We start from the raw sequence: 22,859 nt of genomic DNA, 5'->3' as shown, positions 1-22,859 counted from the left end.
TAATACAATCACAATTAATATAGTTTAGATATATGAGAAAAAGACCAATGAAGCACATAAATGATTGGGTGAAATGAGAGAAATTTGCTGCAAAAGAAGATTAAAATGAAGAAAAATTTGTTTTTCTTGTTATGTCAAACCTAGAAAAATTTGGGATGGGAAGGAAACCTTAAACGAAGGAGCAGTCACACATTACATCCCATACAAAAACACCCAGAGACAGAAAACCACAAACAAATTTAGGCCATCATCGGATCATTTTCTGCCCAATTTTGTTGTTTTTCACCCATGTCTTGTATGTTTTTGGCTAAATTCCTACTTCATAGCAGAACTCCTCGATGAGCACTCGCTCCCTTTTTGTTGTTTTCCACCCACTATGTTCAACAAATTCATGCATCTTTACCCGCTGCAAATAGGTAAACCTTGTCTTCTTGCTCTGCGGTGTTGTTCCGCTCGCCTCCGATGCTCGTAGAGGAGGCGGTTGAGACGGTGGACGTGATTCTGATCCATGAAGAACGGAGATAATCGTCTAGGTCGATGACAGGCTAGGCCTCTGGGTAGTGGAACTTCTGTGGCAACCACAAGCGCCACAGAATATGGCTTCAACCTCACTAGGGAAGAATTCACAACATCCATCTAATAGAACACATCCATTTGATAAGCCAAAGTTTCTAAAACACACCTTATAACTAACTGGTCGGGAATTAGAAGAGTTTTTTGCCATTGCTCAAAGAGAGAGAGAGCGAAGTGTTTGTAGATTAAGTGGATGGATGTGTCAATATATACATAGATGAAATTGGATTTGGAAAGAGGATTAGACTATTCTTATATAAATTTGTGATTTTCAATGTGCTTATGGCTTTAGAGAGAGATATATAGACAGTCTAATTATTAATAGCTTAATTTGAAAGCTAGTTTTATGGAGAGTTATAGTGATTTCAGCTTTGCATTTTAAGTTTGGCGGGCAAATGAATTCGGCAGATAGAAGACTTAGGCAGGCAGCAACCATGCTCAGGAATTGGATAATCAGAGCTCAAGGTTGGATAATTATATATATATAAGTTTGTCATTGCTCATCAGAAGTTGTTGAAACACAGCCACACACACACACAGTCACGTTAAGCGAAACAGCAAAATCGTATTTGAAATAAGTGGGTATGAGATCTATATATGCCGGCCGTTGAAATCAAATGAAAGTAAAGGAGCATTGGATTTATTAAGGAGCGGATCTATACTGCAATGAAAACTTAAACAAAACTGTCACACGTTACATTTTCATGGGATGGGAAGGAAACCTTAAACGAAGGAGCAGTCACACATTACATCCCATACAAAAACACATAGAGACAGAAAACCACAAACAAATTTAGGCCATCATCAGATATTTCTCTGCCCAACTTTGTTGTTCTTTACCCATGTCTTGTATGTTGCCTGAATTCCTACTTCTTGGCAGAACTCCTCGATGAGCACTCACTCCCCTTTTCGTTGTTTTCCACCCACTAATTTTAACAAATTCATGCATATTTACCCGCTACTCATAGGTAAACCTTGTCTTCTTGCTCTGCGGTGTTGTTTCGCCCGCCTTCGATGCTGGTAGAGGAGGCGGTTGACACGGTGGACGTGATTCTGATCCATGAAGAAGAACACGCCGGAGATAATCGTTTAGGTCGATGACAGGCTCGGCCTCTGGGCGATGGAAACTTCTGTGGCAACCAAAAGTGCCACAAAATATGGCTTCAACCTCACTAGGGAAGAATTCACGGCATCCATATGAGATCTACATATGCTGGGCGTTGAAATCAAATGAAAGTAAAGGAGCATTGGATTTATTAAGGAGCGAACATATACTACAATGAAACCTTAAACGAAACAATCACACTTTACATTTTCATGGGATGGGAAGAAAACCTTAAACGAAGCAGTAACACATTACATCCCATACAAAAACACACAGAGACAGAAAACCACAAATAAATTTAGGCCATCATTGGCTCTTTCCCTACCCGATTTTGTTGTTTGTCACCCATGTCTTGTATGTTTTTATCTGAATTCCTAGTTCTTGGCAGAACTCCTCGATGAGCACTCGCTCCCTTTTTGTTGTTTTCCACCCACTACGTTTAACAAATTCATGCATCTTTACCCGCTGCTCATAGGTAAAAATTGTCTTTTTGCTTTATACTGTTGTTCCACCCGCCTCCGATATTGGTAGAGGAGGCGGTTGAGACGGTTCTGATCCATGATGAAGAACACATTGGAGATAATCGTCTAAGTCGATGACAGGCTTGGCCTCTAGGAGGTGGTATCTTCTGTGGCAACCACAAACGCCGCAGAATATGGCTTCAACCTCACCAGGGAAGAATTCACGACATCCATCTTATAGAACACTTCCATATTGGATATGCCAAAGTTGCTCCAACACTCCTTATAGTTAACTACTCGGGAATTAGAAGAGTTTTCTTCCATTATTGAGAGAGAGATAGAAAGAGAGAGAGAGAGAGAGGGAAGAGTTTGTAGTTTAAGTGGATGAATCAGTCAATATATACACAGATGAAATTGGATTTGTGATGAGGATTAGACTATTCTTATATAAATGTGATTTTCAGTGTGCTCATGGCTTTAGAGAGAGATGTATAGAGAGGCTAATTATTAATAGCTTAATTTGACACCTAGTTTGATGGAGACTTCTAGCGGACTCGTCTTTGAATTTTAAGTTTGGTGGGCGAATGAATCCGACAGATAGAAGACTTAGGCAGGCATCAACCATGCTCAGGAATTGAATCATCGGAGTTCAAGGTTGGATAATTATATATTACCACACACACACACACACACACACATATATATATATATAAAAGTTTGCCTTTGCTCATCAAACGTTGTTGAAACACACCCACACATAGCAAAACACACACACAGTCATGCCAAACGAAACAGCAAAACCCTATTTGATTGAATAGCAAAATCCTATTTTTATTGTTATTATTATTATTTTAGATACATAGATAAAGTAAATCACATGATTAGACTATGTTATAAAGAGATGATTAGCTCATGTGTGGGAATCGAGAAAACTTAATGAGTCAAATTCTTTTTCGAGATTAGAGATTTTAAAAGAACTTAATGCTTACTTGTTCTTTTGACATCTATTTAGAAATTTGACGGTATAATTAATTAAATTAATAAAGAATTAATATGACGTTAGAAACCTTATTAATTAATTGAGGAAAATTTATCATTACGTATAATAATTTTAAAATATTATAAAGATATTTTTTATTTTAAATTAGATTGAATAAATAATTACATGACTTAGATTAAATGAAATCTAAACCCTAGTTGTATTTATTTATTGAATAAAGAATTTAGTTTTGCTTGTTAGTTTTTATTTTGATTCATTCAATTATTAATTAGTTTAACTTATTAATTTAAAATTAGTTTGGTATTGTGATTTAATCTCTGTGGGATCGACATTCTTTTTATCACTATATACATATTTGACTAAGTTATATTTATTTGAATTAATTGGGCATAGATTACACATTAAGTTTTTTATGACAATGTCAGAGACTAATTTATTATATATCAAAACTACAAAAATTAGCTTTAGATTGAACATTTATTTACTTTACTTTAGGATTTAAATATTTTAATTTATTATTATTATTATTATTTTGTTTTAGGAAATTTTCAATTTTAAATTTTACTTCCTTCTTTTCCTTTTCTTGATAGGTTTTCTTTTCCGTATTTAAAATTTTAACTTATTATTATTGTTATTATTATTATATTTTTTACTTAAGTATGTCCTTGGGCTGTGAGCTCTGGCCTCCGTTGCCTGGATCGGACACTTCTCTTGCTCAGCCCACTACGAGAAATGCCGATGGGCCTTACTCAGTCGTTGATTCGGGCCTGGATGGTAGGCCTCGTCCTCATGTGGGCCCACTATTTGGTAATGGAGGGTTTCCCTAATTCAGTCTTTCTCGGCCAAGGCTCCCTTTTGGGCCCCCATCCTTCGCTGACTGAGAAGCTTTGATGATTTGGCCCGCATGGCCGATGCCTTTCAGGATATGGATTATTATATTATTATTATATGTTTAAATTAGAAGTCCACGCACGCTTGTGATTATGCATTACTGAAGACACGATTGAGTCACACTAATCTTTATTCAAATATTTTTTAAAAAATAAATTATATTTAACATCTACCATATTTGATAAAGGGATGGGCGTATTCCAATCATTGGTGTGGTTATAAATTAATTAGTACGCAGTTGAAGAAAGTTAAATGAATATCTTGCATTTAACATACATGTTTCTAATATATTTATATATATATATTAATATTTATATCAGTTGGTATTAAATATATTGCATTATATTTAAAATATTTTATTAAATATATTCAGATATTAAAAATTAAATACGTTATAAACATCTTTAAGAAATTGGATGATTATGTACAGCTGAGTGTTCGATGATTATATATATATATATTTGGCTTAGGCTACTGTTTAACTGTTTAATAATGGGTAAGATAAATGGGTTATCCATTATGTTTAACACTGTCTCGACTACTACGTACTGTTTAATAATGGGTAAGAGGAAGAGGTTTAATTATACATTCCACTGTCTTATGGTGGACCAAATAGTAGATATATCTGTTAATACTGCAGGAGCACTGTAACTTTATGATAGTTTCATTAATAACTTCTGTAAAACACGCAACAGTACTAGAAAAATATTTGGCAACATCTAAGGTTACTAACCAACCAAGTTGGACAAAAGGAAGAGAATAGAAAAAGAAGACTAATCTCTCTCTTTCTCTCTCTCTCTGACTACTGTTTCAATTGGGTCCAATCGAAATGCGTGAAGGTGTTGAAGCATTTCAGAATATAGATTCCAGCACTATATATATTGCATATATTACAAGAAGACACTAAAAAGAAACCTTGAACAGAATCCTTTTATTCTTTTGCATTGTTACATAAACATATATAGCAAAACACACACACAAAGAGAAAACCACCACAAATGAACATAGCAAAAACAGACACACACACACAGAGAAAATCACAAATAAATATAGCAAACTCCTTCATCTTAACCCGCTGCTGTTTCGTGAACGTTGTCTTTTTTCTCTTCGGAATAGATTTTGTTGATGGGAGGCATCTCCTCTGGGCGGTTAAAACTCCGGTGACAACTATACAAGCTGCACAGGACATGGCTTCTTTCCCACTACGGCTGAATTCACGACAACCGTTTAATATAACTTTCCCATAGTCTTTGCCATAGTTGCGGCAGGCAGCACTCTCCGTACCGAACTGCTTAAGAATGAGAAGGATATTCTGCCATTGATGAGAGAGAGAGAGAGAGAGAGAGAGAGAGAGAGAGAGAGAGGAGTTGTAAAGGTGGATGGACGCGGCCTAGTAGTGTGATTTGGAATCAACTTTTGTGGGGAGAGTCAATACATACACGTACAGACGTTGGATTTGGAATGAAGATTTAACTATTCTTATAATTAACAAGGATATCTATATATGAGGATACGTATATATATACACACACTTCAGTGTGCTCATGTCTTCAAAGAGAAATATACAAAAAGGCTAATTAATAGCTTAATTTGCAAGTTAGTTCTAGAGAGAGTTCCAGCAGTCTCGTCCTTACATTTTAAGTTTTATCCCAAATTTAGGTGGGCGAATGAATCTAATTAAGATAATGCAATCAATCTGTTAATAAAGATTGAGGAATTGAGTGAATTTAAATATAAAATATAGAAACAATCAATGGGGAGATCCTGGAGATGGGGGAAGGGAGGAGAAGGAAAGGAAAGAAAAGAAAAGAAAAGAAAAGAAAGGAAAGGAATCATGCTATATGTATATCACTTTTGTGTATCTTGAACTACATAAAGGGGTATTATGATCAAAATATCCCTCGTTTCCATGTGTATCACGTGCCTCTATGCGCCTCTCATTTTTGTTATTAATACATCTTTGTGTAGCCCAAACTATATATAAAAGTGTACTAATAACATTTTTCGAAAAAAAAAAAAAAAATCATCTTGGATGGTGGGAATAGACAGACGGTGGAAGAGCTGTTTCCTTTTCTCTTTGAGTTACCATATATACTATCATATATCTTGACAAACATCTAGTATACGACAGTTATCACATATTGCCATATATCTTCATAATAAAATGTCATTATTAAAAATTGTGCTCTATTTATGATAAAAAGATTGTAAATGATATTTAACCATTTGTCATTCTAAACTTCATATTCAGTTACCATATATTGTGATATATCTTCGAAATATTTTTTTTATTTAGCATCTAAATAAGCATTTGTGAAAAGACTTTTGAAAATCACGATTTGAGTTACCATATATTGTCATATATATATATATATATATATTCACAATAGAATGTGTCATTATTAAAATATGTGCTCTATTTATGACAGAAATTATAAATACTATTTAACCATTTGTTTTTTAAACGACATATTTAGTTACCATATAATACCATATATCTTCAAAATCTTTTAAGGGGATTACTATTTCTCTCCAAACACTAGAAGACGTTTAGATTTGTTGTAGACTTATTGGGGTGGGGTTTGGAGTATTATGTCCGGCTAATTCTATCCCGTATGTAGACGGATCGTGACAAGTAATACAATGATGAATAGAGTGTCGTATCCACGAGAACTAACTTTTAACGTTTACTCTAATTGATTTAACCTTAACCTAACACACACATTAACAATGACTTCAATTGTAATGAAAACTAATTTACTAATAAAAGATGCAAACAAAATAATTCCTTTGATTTAAAACTCACAAGACTAAGGCGCTAGGGTTTGTGAATCCACCATCGACCTCCTATGATTCAATTATTCATTATTCAGGTTTTGTTATTCATTATCTTTCAATTTTTGCTCTCGACACTCTTTTGCTTTCTTTTGAATCGATACCCGACCATGCCTCCAAGCTTTATTTCAACTCCCATCATGGACCAAAATCACTTTTTTTGCTCCATGTTCGCTTTACATGCAATGTGTACCTATATTGACAATATTAAGCCCAAAATGAGTAGCAATCATGTTCATTGAATAATTAAATGCTAAGTTTATAAACCAAAATAAGTGTACAAAAGACACTTATCAAATACCCCCAAACTTAGACTCTTGATCATCCCGAGCAAGATTATCGACTCAAATATATCACCCCTCAAGTAGAGAATAGTTAATATTTCAAACTCACTTACAAGTTGGATAGCCTTCCAGGTAGCCTCAATTTTTGGTACCATTCATAATTCACACAGAGTTTTCTAGTAATGCTAGATAAATGTTCTAGACTTATTCCATGTTTTGACGTGTGTGTGCGAATCCTGTCAGGTACAATATCATCCATAAAGTTGTTGGTATCCCGACCCCTTGATGGTCCTGTACACTTTCTCGCTCGTAATATGCACTACACCCCCAAACTTGGTCTTTTCATTTAGTCCCTAGGTACTCTCAATCACTCTTTTATTTCTTGTTCAAGTTTGGTTGGACTCAGCCAAAAATGGCGTTGTCTTGGTTTGTGAGGACTCTCTTTTATTTTGAATGCTTCGGCATGCTAACATCCACTGGACAGTCAAACCCACCAGTTTTCTCAATCCCTACGAGTTACAAATATTGGCACCATTATTGAGATTTTTTTTTTTTTTTTTGCTAAACGAGTGCATTTTATGCTCCATCTCGTTTTTTTTTTTTTTTTTTTATATCTTATGTGCAAGCCTTCACTCCATTAAGCTTTCTGAGTGACCCTTGTAACGAGATTTCAGCCGATGACTCCCAAGCCAGATGACCACGGGGCACCAGGTTTTAAGATACCTCTACGGGCATAATCACTCAAGTCATTCAGGCTACGAAGAAAGGTATAAGATATATGCAGGCTCAAATTTACATTGGTGCACGACATAGTGACATAGGGATTAGATCACTAGCCTATGGTCATTGCCTAGCTTCCCTTAGTATGCCTAACACATTCCACACAAAGCACGGAGTCAACACATTCCTCAACATTTGCCATCATGGCTCAATCTTCCCCAAACTTTTCTTTTCATAATGTTTGATGATTGAGTTACTCACAAGGTTGGTTTAAGGGCGAAAGTTTAAATGGAAACCTATGCATTTAACCTCCTGACACTTGTGCTCACATTCATCTATCATGGATAATGAATCACAAAACAAAATGAATAACATCACTCTCTTTACTCATTTCATCAAAATGGTACCAAATAAGCTTCATCATTGATGGCACGTCTACCCAACAACACAAGATAATTTTTTTTTTTTTAATAAAACCATAAAACATATGCAAGCTGCCCCTAGTGAAGCTTGCCCATAGTGAACCTCCCCCCAAACTTAAACATTTCATTGTCCCAATGGAACAAAGAGAAAGAAAAGGAAGGAGTGTACTCGGTCCATAGTGTCAAGGTTGCGATGGTAGGTAGATCAACACACGCTCGTTTTGAGGTATTGGAACTTTCGACAATGGCTTTGCCCTTGTAAGCAGCTGGTGTAGGATGGCTCTTCGATTGCATTATCACTTCTAAAAATGTACCTACAATGCACAAGTTTAAACATGAGAAGGCAACAATGAATGACAATGTGCAGGTGAACATTGGTTGGGGTGTTTTATCAAACACCAAGTGCATGCTGTTATGATGACCTCAACATTGTTTTTGTGCAAAAAATCCTAAAGAATGACACTCTAACCTAACACAAAGTAAAGAAAAGAAGAGAAAAAATAAATAAATAAATGCAACATGCCAATAAATGAAAGAGATAGGAAATTGGGTTGCCTCCCAATAAGCACTTGTTTAAAGTCATTAGCTTGACTAGGCCTCCATCTTCAAGGAGGCTTGAATTCTTTTTCCATCAACATTTTGTGGGTGCTATTTAATGAACTTATTTCTTGAATGTTAGTAACTTTCAATCCAATTCCCTTCTTTTGCTCCCTCAACACCCTTACCAACTTTTTCTTTTCATGACTTGGTGGCTTGGCTTTTGAAGAAGAAGAAACATCCAAAGAACACAATTTGTCTCTTTTGAATGGACAATATTTTTGCTTCTCTCCCAAAGAACCCACGACCATAACTTTGTTCTTGGCATCCAAACTTTGCTCCTGCTCATCAAAAGAGTTAGCAATGCAATTTTATTTAAGGTCATTAGGTCTCTCTACTAAATCAACAATGCCATCTCTCATTAAGACTTCTTTTTCATTGCCACTAGAATATTTCATAGCCTTAAATACATTAAACGTAACCGTCTCATCATAAATTCTAACGCTAAGTGTTCCTTACTAGACATCAATCAAAGCTCTCGCTGTGGCAAGAAAAGGTCTCCTTAAAATTAAAGGCATATCATAATCTTCTTTGATGTCCAGAACAAAGAAGTCAACAGGAAAAATAAATTTATCCAGTTTTACCAAAACGTTCTCCATTACTCCCCTCGGATATTTGATACTTCTATCAGCCAATTGAAGAGAAATAGTGGTGGGTGTTGGTTCTTTTAATCCAAGCTTCCTGAAAATAGAGTAAGGCATTAGATTTATACTAGCACCCAAATCACATAGAGCTCATTCAAATAATAAACTACCAATAGTACAAGGAATAGTAAAACTCCCTGGATCTTTAAGTTTCGGTGGTAGTTTGTTTTTCAATATAGCGCTGCTCTCCTCTGTTAGCATAACAGTTTCATGCTCCTCCAACTTTCTCTTATTTGATAAAATTTCTTTCATAAATTTTGCATAGCTGGGCATTTGAGCTAAGGCATCAACAAATGGGATGTTTATGTGAAGCTTCTTGAATACCTCGAGAAACTTCTCAAATTGCTTATCCAGTTTGTGTTTGCGCATCCTCTGAGGGAATGGAATTGGAGGAACATATGGCTTAACCAGCGGTGGAATTACCTTCTCTTGTTTAGCTACTACTTCAGGCATTTCAAGTTGATCCGTTGTCTCCTGAACAATACCATTTTCTTTTACCACACCTGGCCTTTTAACATGAATTTCTAGTAGTTGCACCCCACTCCTTGTTGTGATTGCATTTACTTGCTCCTTTGGATTAACTTCTGTATTGCTTGGCCATGTGCCCGGTTGTCTCTCTGTTAGCATTTTTGCTAGTTGCCCAATCTGATTTTCAATATTCTTAATAGCTGCGTTGGTCCGGTCACTTCGTTCTTGAAGCTTTGAAACCGCTTCTTCCCATCCTCCTTTTTCCCCTTGTGGTAGCCCTTATCTTGGTGGATTTTGGATGTTCTGAGTATTACCATAAGAGAAATTATAAGATGATTCCTCCAACCCATATTGTATGTTTGTGAGAATGGGTTATTTTGCTGCCTTGAGAAATTTTGTTGACGTTGGAAATTTTGAACATAAGCAACTTGCTCCGTGAATGGTGGATTTATGAGCAACGGATATTCAGGCGATGGATGAGTTGCTCCACAAGTTACACATATGGGAAGTGATCCTTGCACCATATTAACATTCGAAGTATACTTTAAGGCTTCCATCTGCTTTGATAGTGCATCAATCTTGGCCAACATCAACGTGTTAACATCCACTTCATGCACTCCAGTTACTCTTTTATGTGAGCTTCTATCTGGCCACATGACTAACTGCTCACTCATTGTCTCAAAAAGGTCGTGAAGCTCCCCGGCTGATTTATTTCGCATAGATTCTCCTGTTATGGAATCAACTGCAGAGCGACTTTGAGGAGTAAGTCCAGTATAGAAAAAATGATTTTGAGCTGGTAGTGGGAAGCTATGACTCGGACACTTTCTCAAAAGCTCCTTGAACCTCTCCCATGCCTCATGAAATTTTTCAGACTCAGCTTGCTGAAAAGTTGAAATCTCATGCTTAAGTTTGTTAATCTTGCCCGGTGAAAAGTATTTGAGTGTGAACTTCTGTATCAAATCTGTCCATGTGGTAATACTACCCGGTGGTAATGAGTCTAACCACTCTCGAGCCCTATCCTTCAAAGTGTGAGGGAAAATGCGCATCTTGAGTGCCTCTTCATTAATTCCTTGATACTTGAAATTTCCACAATATTCCAGAAACCGAGACAAGTGATAGTGTGGATTTTCCTCGCTCATTCCATAAAAGGGTATGTTGTTGGCAAAGAGATTGATCACGTCCGGCCTCAACTGAAAGTTCTCATGCCCGTAGGGAGGATAGATTATGCTTGACCAATTCTCAATCATTGGGGGCATCATGAAATCCCCCATCAGAATGTCTCTTTCATTGACTTCAACGGGTTGCGCCATTGGAACGAGTTGGTTTGCGTTGTCACCCATGTTACTTAGTTGCTCTTCCCTCCTTGCTCTTTGTTCACGACGCCTTTGATGGAACGTTCTTTCTATCTCTGGATCGAACTCACAAATATCCGAACGTTCTGAATGGCTCATGCACTATCTCAATCCCTGTACACACACAAATTGAAATAGCTTAACCCAAAAAAAAATGAAAATAGAATTTAACAATTAAAGTTAATATCAATCAAAGCAATAATCAAAAGAGTTAATCACCGGCAACAGCGCCAAAAACTTGTCCGGCTAATTCTATCCCGCAAGTGGACGGATCGTGACAAGTAATACAATGATGAATAGAGTGTCGTACCCACGAGGACTAACTTTTAACGTTTACTCTAATTGATTTAACCTTAACCTAACACACACATTAACAATGACTTTAATTGTAATGAAAACTAATTTACTAATAAAAGATGTAAACAAAACAATTCATTTGATTTAAAACTCACAAGACTAAGGCGCTAGGGTTTGTGAATCCACCGTCGACCTCCTATGATTCAATTATTCATTATTCGGGTCTTGTTATTCATTATCTTTCGGTTGAAAATCGATGATCCAATTACAACCAAAAGCCTCTCTCGATGGTCATTCAGTTCTATGTATATATATGAGATTAACTATCTCTAGTCAACCTTCGAACATATAAACATGCATTCAATCACGGAGATCATCACAAAATGATTTCATAGGGCATAACGGCATTTCTACCTATTATAGGACCCTACATTGTTTGCTACCATGTCTAATCCATATTGAATCTCTCGAAAGCAATACAAATCACAAATATGTTCCAATGGTGATCAAGTATCAAAACAACATTATGAACATAACAAACAATCAACCCGAATGGATAAGAAAATAGCAAACCGAATAACTTTAAATTAAACCATTAGAAGTCAAGGTTTCATCATTCACCCTAGCTATAAACACTTAGCAATGCATTCTTGCAATCAAAAGAAAAAGGAAATAGTTGGAATCCATAGCAAAGAATTGAAGAAGAAAAGAAAAATACAACCCAATAGTAAAATCTTCAATCTTCCGTCGGCTTCTCTTCCATGCCAAAAACTCTCAAATCCCTTAAGAATAAGTCTTTATATAGTCCTCTTTAGGTTATCAAAGTCATACACCTTGAAGGAGTCTATCTCTCTTTTATTTGGATTAAAACGGGCTTAATTCCGCCGAAACCGTTGTTTAGGACGCTAACATGGTATGCAAACGTTTCTGTTGTTGCATGCGATTATGCCCAGTACGTAAGCCTAATTGGCAAAAACTCTCTCTCTCCCTCTCTCTACTATTGTTTCAATTGGGTCTCATTGAAATACGTGAAAGTAGTGTTGGTGGCAAAGAAGATGATGCATTTCAGCATAGATTCCAGCACTATATATATTGCAAGAAGATATTAAAAAGAACCCAACCCAACCATATATATATATATATATGCTCAGGAATTGGATATATAATCTCTTATTAATTTACTGCATCCTCCCCCCACCGCCACGCTCAACCCCAACCCCAACCCCAACCCCAACAGCAAATCTGGATGTCCTTTCTGTTCATCATCAGCAGCCTCCACTTGCAACGAAAGGCGCGCGGGGGGCACCTCTACGTACGAGACCACTCCGGTCTCAATTCTTTTGCATTGTTCCATAAACATACATAGCAAAGCAATATACATATTGCAAGAAGATATTAAAAAGAAACCTTGAACAAAATCCTTTTATTCTTTTCTGAGATAAAAAAGCACTTACATTTTATTCTTTTGCATTGTTCCAGAAACATAGCAAAACACACACACACACACACGCACAGAGAAAACCACAAATAAACATAGCAAAACACGAACCCTACAAAGAAGCATATTAAAACACACATGATACAAAAAAAAAAGCATCCCATAGCAAACTAAATTCTTTTGCATCCCATAGCAAAAACACACACACAGAAAACTTATTCTGGGTGTTCACCACCCACAATATTTAGCAAACTCCTTCATCTTGGCCCGCTAGCTGTTGTTCCGTGAACTTTGTTTTTTTTCTCTTCGGTGTTGCTCCGCCCTTCTCCGACGCTGCCGACGGAAGGCACCTTCTCTAGGCGATGGAAGTTCCTATGACAACCACAAGCTGCACAGGACATGGCTTCCTTACCACTGGGGCTGAATTCACGGCAGCCATCTAATATGAATCTCGCATAGTCTATGCCATAGTTGCGGAGACACTCTCCGTACCGATCTGCTTGGGAACGAGAAGGAAATTCTGCCGTTGATGAGAGAGAGAGAGAGAAAAGAGTTGTAGATGGTCTAGTGTGGTTTGGGACCAACATAGTCAATATATATATGGATAATGCTATACGGACGAATGATTGGACGCACGGCTTGACGAACCCGATTTATCGCGAGATTTTAGTATCAAAATCTCGCGATAACCTGGGGTTCAATTTTGAGTTCCTTGCTCAGACTATATTCTCGCCCAAATTCAAAAATTAGGGTTTAGGTCGCCCGCTCTCTCTCTCTCTCTTACTCTCTCCGTCCTCACCCCCCATTGCCGACGGGATAATGCTTGACGGACGATTCTCTTTCTCTCTCTCGCTCGCTCTCCGTCCTCACCGTCGCGGGCTGTGAGGATATTGCCGACGGGTTCTTGCTTTCTCTCTTTTCAGGGGCTGTTCCCCCATTGCCAACGGTAATCTCTCACTCTTTCTCTCTCTGATTTAGGGCTCTCGCTCGCTCTCCGTCCTCACCGTCGCGGGCTGTGAGGATATTGCCGACGGGTTCTTGCTTTCTCTCTTTTCAGGGGCTGTTCCCCCATTGCCAACGGTAATCTCTCACTTTTTCTCTCTCTCTCTCTGATTTAGGGCTCTCGCTCGCTCTCCGTCCTCACCGTTGCGGGCTGTGAGGATATTCCCGACGGGTTCTTGCTTTCTCTCTTTTCAGGGGTTGTTCCCCCATTGCCAACGGTAATCTCTCACTCTTTCTCTCTCTCTCTCTAATTTTTAAGTTGGATTAAGAATGAGGATTTGAATATTACCGTTTCACATCTTATTTTTTATTTTTAATTTTTTAAAAATTATATATATATAAATATATAAGTTTGCATTGGGCATAAGAAAGAAATGGTTGTCATATATATATATATATATTAGTTGAAATTTATCCTCCATGTGTATATATTTGACACCTAACTAATTTTTTATTAATTACATGTAATTATAATAAATTATATATGTATTTTTTTGTAGCTATTAAAAATTAAAAAATTAATTAATTTTGTGAGTTGAATTCAATTCATACATCTATATATATTTTGAACTAATATTTGTTATATTTTAAATAAGAAGCGAGAAAGACAAACACGAAAGGTGACTCTTAATTAGTTTGAGAAGATGATATATATATATATATAATACAATACTCAAGGCCGGACCTTTCATGAGGCCCATGAGGTGGTTGCCTCAGGGCCCATGAATATTGGAATATTTGGGGCCCATAAATTGGAAACCCTCTCTCTTTGTAATTAGGGCCTACTACTCTGTCGCCCAATTTCTCTGGCCCCTCTGCGAACATAGTTTTACCCCTGTCTTTCTCTTTCTCTCACTTTTGCTCGTTGTCTTATCTGCCTCTCACGTTCCGTCACTCTTGGCTTTATCCTCGCCTTTGCCATTGCTCTTCTGCTCCGTTGCTCACTACTTCTCTCAAGGTTGTTAAAATCGGGATTTTAAGTGGGATCGAAAAAGTGTCCATAAAATCGGATCGTAAAATCGAATCGTAAAATCGTAAGATTTTAGAGATAATTAAAAATACCCTTCAATTTTTGTAAATATATGTTAATAATAACATAATTTTATAGAAAATGAATTAATATCTTTTAATAACCTGATTATTCCTTATTATAGTTCAAAAAATGATACTTCCAAAATATAGCTCAAAAACTAACCGGTTGGTATAGGCAATTTAGAGGCAAAATATAGGTAATTTAGAGGTAAAATATAGCTTAAAATTCTTTAGAGGATTCTTTCAACGTCTTCCATTAGATTTATGTTGCATTTTTTTCTTGATTTAACATTGATTAAATCAAGTAAAATCCCGATTTGGGGTTTGGTGGTCCATTAATTAATTACTTGTTTGTCTTGATTTAGTTATGCAATCAATGTTAAATCAAGTAAATTGGAACTTATTCAATTAATGTTAGATGTTATGTGACATTGGAACTTATGCAATCAATGTTAAATCAAGTTCCAATTTAGAGGCAAAATATAAAAATTTATTGCATAAGTTCTAATGTCAGATGCTATGTGACATTGAGACGTTGGAAGCATCCTCTAAATTGCAACTTAAATCAATGAAAGTCTTTGAATCGTAAAATTGTTTAGAGATATCTGAAGCGTAAAATCGTAAAATCGTATATGTAAAATCGAGATTTTATAGGATTTTATCTCAAATTGGATTTTACATGGGATTTGAATCGATTAGGGGTCTTCGAATCGTAAAATCGTAAAATCGTACGCATAAAATCGGGATTTTAACAACAATGACTTCTCTCTCCTTTCGCTGCTCCGTCTCTCTTTGCCCTCGCTCTCGCCTCTCTCTGCTCGGTCTTTAGCCCTCGTCGGCTCACCTCGCCCTCATGGCCGCCTGGCAGGTTGCTCGCTCTCCGTTGCACACTGCCTCTCTCTTACTTCATCGCTTCATCGCATGGTCGCAGTTTCATACTTTCGCTGACTCGCCCTCTGTCGCTTGCCCTCACCGGCTCGACCTCATGGTCGGTGGCTCATCACTCTTGACTATTACTCCGTTGCTCGCTATCACTGGTGACTCATTGCCTCTCAATTGTTGATTGGCTCATCAGATTCATGGGCTCATTTTTACATCTCGTCTCAGGATTCCAAAATCTCAGGTACAACACTGATAGTATTGTCTTAATAAAATCTAATTAAGATAACACAATTAATCTGTTAATAAAGATTGAGAAATTGAGTGAATTTAAATATAGAAACAATTAATGGGGAGATATGGGGAACGGAAAGGAAAGAAAGATGGAAAGAATCGTCTTGGATGGTGGGAATGGAAAGACGGTGGAAGAGCTTTTTCTTCCTCTCTTTCCACCCACAATAGTCACCTTTTTCCTGATTTCTAGGATTGCATGTCTTTGATCGCTCACCCCGTGTTATATATGGAAAGTCTCACTGACTCCAATATTCACTTTGATTCATCCTTTACTCGTTTGATTTGAATCATATAACCATAACAAATCAAATTTCATCGATTAGATATTCTTTTATATCCAATCTAATCTAATCATTGTTTATAACCACCCAACCTAACCATTCTTGATTTGGTTTGATGTAGGCCATTAGAGCACTTATTTATTGATTTTATGTTATCGGGCTGAATTTTTTTAAACTACTTAAATGAACTTTAATTCAAAAATTCAATTAATTTAAATTTAATGGAATCAAATCCAAAGATTCAAGCTCTAAGCAAGCACTAACTCGCACATCTATGGAGGGAGAAAATATATTGCAAACTAATTAAAAGACAGAGGCAGAGGCAAAAGATGAAGGTCGCAAGCGAAGAGCGACGATGCAAAGGCTGCAGGCCGGCAGAAGACAGGCAACAGAACACCACCGCGGGAGACCCACGACTGGAGGTCGGCGACGATGAAACAACTGCAGGACAACGAAGCCAGGGGCAGTAAGATCGACGGTAGCAGCAACAGTGATGGCGGAAGACCGGTGATAGAGATTCAAGCGACGGTCGTGGAAGACCTAGACCAAGATGTTGCCCGAGAACAAAAGGGGTGGCCGCGACAAGCGGCGACGGCAGCGGCACTGGATGGAAAAAGCGGTGGTCACACAGACGACTAGAGACAGAGAAGGCTCGTTAACGTCTGCGCGAGCGAGGCCAGCGACAGCCGATGTAGGGTTGGGCAATAGCGTGAGAAAGATTCGCAAAAAACCAGAGCAGCCTCGGAAGAAAACCAAGAAGAGAGCAATTCAAGTTGCGATTCCTATTGCATTGATTAGCCTACTGCACTACAAGAAAATAGTTGCTTAGAGACAGATTTTTGATTTGAGACAAATTTTTGTTCATCACAAAAATGCTCCTCGCAAAATTTGAGACGGATTTTAACGTCTCAAATTGAGATGGATTTTTTCTATCTCAAATTTGAGACGGATTTTCTCATCTCGAAATCCTTTTCAAATTTGAGAGGGATTTTGAGACGGATTTTTCATCTCAAATTTGAGACGGATTTAAAGACAGAATTTTTTCTTTTAAAATTTGAAACGGATTTTTCTGTCTCGAAATCTGTAATACCCCATGTTTGTATGAGATTATCACGTAATTTAAGCAAATTTAGAATATCGAAAAATTGGCTCAATAGCAGTTATAAGTACCGAATCAACTGTAGGGAATGCCTCGGAGTGAAATTGTCTAAGGAAAATGATATGGTCTCAACAAGCGTTCCGAGATAAAATTTATAGTGTCGAAAGAAATCAGATTAGGAACAATTTTCAGTACAATTAAAATGCAGCTGTCATTTAGGCTGCGAAACTAAATTATTATAGGTGACTCAAAAAATCAACGGAACCTTCATGGGACTTCGATTTTTCGTAATAAACAATCCTTCAGTGGTTTCAAGATGAAATAATAGCTCGGTAAGGACACTGGGGTAAAATCGTCATTTTCAACTAAGTTTTGATTATTAATTTTGAATTTTCAGTATCGAAATGCAATCTAATTCAATGTTTGAGGATGTAATTGCAATTAAGGAATTGTCCTAATGAATTTATGATGAAATGTGATGTTTAAATATATAAATTAGTGTAATATATAATTATATATATATGTATGCACGTATATGAGGCCATTCACAGCCATTCCTCTGTAACTTCAAACTCATGCTCTGGATCTTCAAGCCACACCCTGCAAGATTGAAGCCATGCCTCTACAATTCCATGGCTGCAAGTGAAGTGTTTTTCACTCCAAAAGGGATGGGCAAGGCAGGCCGTTAATGGTGGAAATGGTTATAAAAGGGGAAGGAGAAGAGTGAAGAGGCAGGGAGCTCGAGCTTGGCCGAGAGAGGAGAAGAAGCAAGGAGATCGTGAGAGAGCTTGGGCTGAGACGGAGCTGTAGCAGCTGCGAGGGAAGCAGCATTGGAGCAGCTACAACAGAGGTGGCCGGCACAGTCATGGGCGGGCGGGCGCAAGCTGCTGTGCACAGCCATGGCCGACACACAGCAAGTAGCAACAATAGCGACGAAGAGGAGGTCGTGGTGGCTTGCGACGACGCTGTTCGTAGGAGCTGGTGCACGCAAGTTGCGCGCAGTGAAGAAGAATAAGAATAGAGGGGAGAGAAGAAGAAGAAGAAGAAGAAGAAGGAAGAAAGGAAAAGAAAAAGAAAAAGAAAAGAAAGGAGAAAATAGAAGAAGAAGCTATGCGTAAGTTGGAGGAAGAAGTAGGGAAGAAGAATGAGGTATAGGAAAGGAAAGAAAAAAGAAAAAAATAATAAAAGAAAAGAAATAGAAGAAAAATAGAAAAAAAAATGTCAAAAATTTTCAGAAAAATTTCAAAATATAGGAAGTGAATATTTACTAATATTTTGGAAATTTTGGATGAGAAAATGGTTCGGACACGCATTTTGAGGATATAACACGCATACCGAAGAAGCCTGAGATGCTAAGTTAAGATAAGTAAAATTGCTTAAAAATCTAAAAATTCATAAATATTATTTTATGAATTTTCATAGTGAAATATTTGAGAAATATTTAGTTTGAATTTATTAAGGAAAAATAGGAAGAAATAGAGAGAAAAATAAAGAAAATGCAAGAAATTATGAAAAAATAAGTTTTAATACTTATTTAATCAAATATAGTGATTAGGGTGTTTTGAGACTTAAAGTTGAAGTGACTTGTGTCAATTTTGAGATTGACATGTAAATCGAGGCGATGCACGAATATCGAGATAGCTCGATAAGTTTGAGAAAGTAAGTGGTACTTTCCAATTGTATTTAGTTTTATGAAAAATGTTTGGTTGGTAAGTGGTACGAGCCAAAACTCAATTTTAAGTAAATGATTTTATCATGTTGTCATGCCTTGATATGAATATATCATGTAGATTTTATTTACATGTATTGATGATAAAATGTGCATATGTTCATGATAATATTATTGATCATGCATCACATAAGGGTTTGAGATATGGACTGGCACCGCTGCTCTGCTAAGGGTGCACCCATACATCTCGATTTGATAAGGAGATTGTAAAAATATGGAGCAGCAATTGGGTGCAGTCGACTCAAACGAAAATGATATGGAAATGACATTTTTCATTTTGTATTCATGTATGAAATATGTTTATTGTTCCATTACTTAGATGATTCATCATCTAACTTAGGTTTTGCCTTGGAATATTCAAACGTTCCAGATGAAGACTGTAGCAGATACAAGGATGAATGAGGCATGAAATGGCACTTAGCAAAGTGCATGATGAATTAAATGATGAATGAAATGTATGTAATGTAGTCCATGTATTTAAGTTCTACTACTTTGAAATCTGAATGTTTTGAGAAATGATGATGTAAGAACTAATTTATGATTAATGTTAAGATGTCAAGTTCGATCCTTACTTCCACATTTGATATGTTTAGTAATTCTCTTTCGAGATAAATAAATGAAAATTTTGGAATAAATATGAGGAATGATGTGGTTTAATATTAGTTTGAAAAAAAAAATTATTATCCCAAAATTATCCTAATTTATAACGCGCTCAGGAGAGCGGGGCGTTACAAAATCCATCTCAATTTTGAGTGGGGTTTTGAGACGGATTTTTTTGTCTCAAATTTGAGATGGATTTTTTCCTCTCAAATGTGAGAGAGATTCTGAGACAGATTTTTTTTGTCTTAAATTTGAAATAGATTTTGAGACAGATTTTTCTATCTTTAAAACTGTCTCAAATTTAGAAACAAAACAATGTCTCTTATCTCAAATTTAAATATAATTAATTTAATTTTCTTTTAAAAAAATTTAAATTTAATTTAATTTTCTTTTAAAAAATTTCAAAATTGAAGCACTACATCTATGTCCATGCATGCTCGAAGCTTTTGTTGTTATTCGCAAAATTTAAAATGTAAAATCATAGGTGGCCCTTCCTCCGTAAAGCAACGAGTTTTAAATTTTTTTAATCTTTTTTAAAAGCCTGTCCTATTAATTTCTTTCTTCATCATTACTTATCTCCCTCTCCCCACCTCCTAAAGCTGCTTCATCATTACTTCTTTAACGATTCAGACACACACTCTTGAGTTGTTTCAACTTCTTCTTGCTCTTCTTCTTCAGTCTGTCTCTGAACCAGCAAAATAATCTCCTCTTTTTTCTTCAAAATGGCAGCACCATCAATACCGCTGATTGCCAAGGTATTTTTACCCATCAATGTTTCTGGGCACCCACCACCGAGCGTTTCTTCTACACTATCGTGAATTCACAAATAATCTTATTATATATTTTTCGATCTGGTTCTTTATTTTCAGACTTGGGTCTTGAAAGTCTCCATTCACTGCGAAGGCTGCAAAAGGAATCATCTGAGAAGAAAGAGAAGAAGCAAAGCAAACCGAAGAATAAAGAGAAGCAGATCGATCCAGGAAAATCCGCTAACGTGGGAAGCACACTTGTTGAACAGCAGCAGATTTTCCTCATCCAATTCAGCTATGGTTGTCGAGGAAGATGAGGATTAGGCGGTTTACCTGATCCGGGAATTGCTCTTGAACGAAATGGCTTACTCCGGGCGAGTAAGCTATCTCCAGGTGGTGGGTAAATGCTTTCACCTGTCCACTCCTTGTGTAGTCCTCCACTCTTGGAAATTTGAGAAAATAATCCTTCTCGCCCATGATCAGCAATGCTAGAGCCTCGACTTTCATCTCTGGTGGGTCGAACTTCTCGCGGAGAGACCTGTTAAATAGGGGTCAGTAATAAGTCACTCTTCCAGATCTGTAAGGTTTGAATTAGCAAACTTTCCTTGGTTAACCCGCCATCTTGAGATGTAGCAACCTTCAGGAAATTAAATCATATCTTTTCTATTTAATTTTGATAGCTTTTGAACGGTCCCAAATACAATTTGTTCCCCACTCTTAAAAAGGTCTCGTCCAACGTGTAAGCCATATGATTTAACTTTTGTATTTTATATATATACTAGTGCGTCACCCGTGCAATGCACGAATATCGCAAGAAAAAATATAATCGATAAAATAGAAGTTATATAATTCAGTAGTTATAACAAATAAAAATCATAATAAAAAAGTAAAAAATAAACAAAATAATCATGTTATAATCATGAGAAATGAACAAACATACAACAACACATATGTGTGTATTTAACAAAAGATTGTATCCAACGTCTATAGTATTCGTGACTCGTTAGAGTGAGATTAACATCTACCATTTCTAACACAATATTTTCACTTTGATGCATGAAACACTAAAAATATGGCATTTCTTATTCTGAATTCTCAGCAGTAAAGTAGTTGATTACTCAGTATAAATAATGATTTCTCGATTCGTTTTATTAATTATTTGATTGAAGATGTTTTTCGTTCGTTATTATTTCAATATTATGCATGTTATTAAACTCTAGCTAAATTATGATAAATTCTTGAGCAATACATTGAAAAGAATAATTTGTGCAGTGAAAAGAAAAAATGCAGATAAGAATGTATTTAGGAATGTTAGACACTTACTATAAATTAGTGGACTAAAAAAAATATACAAATAAATAGAAGTGAAAAAACATAAAAAATGAGCAAATATATAAGTGTGAATCAATAAAAAAAAGAAAAAAACTAAATAATAAAATAAAACAAAAAACATGTAGATCAAACAAATTGCCTAGATATAAATCCAGCAACAACCAAAATATTTAGAAATAAAAAATTAGCAAACCAAGTTTACCTTGCATAAGAAATTATAACAAAAGTCAATAAATAAAATTCAGTATCAATTAATAAAACAACCTCAAAAGTTTGATAGGAATAGGTTATAATAAAAAAAAAATTATAATATGAAACCAATCAAATAAACTTTTTTCAGTTATTCTCTTTCTTGATTATCGATTGAATCTTCTTAGTTGCATTAGGCAACAAATCGCCAAAGAGAACCTTTTTAGTAAAACACCATTTATAGTTTTTCAATGTATCTATAACTCATGACTCGACTTCAATGACGTAGTAACCTCATCATTAGATGAAAAAATCTAGAATATAATGTCATTAATTAGTACTTACATCATACATATTAGGAACCTCCAAACTTATTTTACAAATATAAACATTAAATTATGAAAATTGATGAAACACATTTTTCTCCTCAATTTTGGTATTTTCAATATTTCAATAAAGATCAGACTCTTATTGTTGAGAAAGATAAACATAATACGTTAGAACATATTTTAGCACATAGTCATTCTTAACACATTGCAAACCTTAAACACTATAGTAACTTAACTTACTTCTAGCATACACGTGC

The 22,859-nt window shown here is 36.1% G+C and overlaps 1 non-coding gene across 1 annotated transcript; it reads left to right on the top strand.

The window, feature by feature from the left end:
- The first annotated feature begins 10,804 nt into the window (after positions 1-10,804).
- On the top strand, positions 10,805-10,911 carry LOC127802967 (small nucleolar RNA R71). The gene has a single exon (XR_008023412.1). It is a non-coding gene; the product is annotated as a small nucleolar RNA R71 (small nucleolar RNA).
- Positions 10,912-22,859: the final 11,948 nt, after the last annotated feature.

This window comes from Diospyros lotus, chromosome 5, assembly GCF_014633365.1.
Source record: "Diospyros lotus cultivar Yz01 chromosome 5, ASM1463336v1, whole genome shotgun sequence".
In the NCBI taxonomy this organism is placed as follows: domain Eukaryota; kingdom Viridiplantae; phylum Streptophyta; class Magnoliopsida; order Ericales; family Ebenaceae; genus Diospyros; species Diospyros lotus.
Note: the sequence above shows the minus strand (reverse complement) of the source record. Positions and strands in the feature narration are given on the sequence as shown.